The following is an 811-nucleotide window of genomic DNA, read 5'->3' on the forward strand; positions in this document are numbered from 1 at the left end:
AACCTCAAGGTCAGCAGTTTGAAACTACCAGCTGTTCTGCAGGAGAAAGATGAGCCGTTCTGCTCCCGTAAAGATTTGCAGCCTCAGAAACCCTGTGCAGGATCACTATGAGTCAGAACCAACTCCACGGTACTTAACAACAATGGATACAGACAAGCACACAGGCATGTGGACAGAAGGGTATTCATTACAACACTCTGTAATAGTGAAAAGTTGGGAATGGTTATTTAACCAATCCATTAACCATACAGAATATCTAAGATACGGAATACAAACAATCATATTAAAAATAAAACAGTTTTGTATAATTCTGTGGAATCCCTGGGTGTTAGACATGGTTAACAAGCTCAGTTTCTAATGTAAAGTTTGGAACTTTGAGTCTGCCCAGAGGCACCTTGGAAGAAAGACTGAATTATCTATTTTTGATAAATCAGTTATTGAAAATCTGACAAACATGCAGTATCCATGAGTTGAAATTGTGTTGGTGGCAACTAGGTACTCGTATTCTGGTGCTATCAGACAGTGTTCCACTCCTATTCACAAAGTTTTCAGCAGGTAAGCATTCAGAAATAGTCTGCCTTTCCTCCTTCCTAGTCTGTCTTAGTCTGGGAGCTCAGCAGAAACCTATCTACCATGGGTGTCCCTGCTGGTATTTAAATTTTTGACATCACAGCAACTCACAAGCTACCACAGTACAGTGAACTGACAGATGAGTAAAACATCATGATAAATGGAGAAAAGATTGAAGCTGTCAAAGACTTCATTTTGCTTGGATCCACTATCAACACTCATGGAAACAGTCGTCAAGAAA

The sequence above is a fragment of the Chrysochloris asiatica genome, unplaced genomic scaffold (assembly GCF_000296735.1).
Source record: "Chrysochloris asiatica unplaced genomic scaffold, ChrAsi1.0 scaffold00042, whole genome shotgun sequence".
Taxonomy (NCBI): Eukaryota; Metazoa; Chordata; class Mammalia; order Afrosoricida; family Chrysochloridae; genus Chrysochloris; species Chrysochloris asiatica.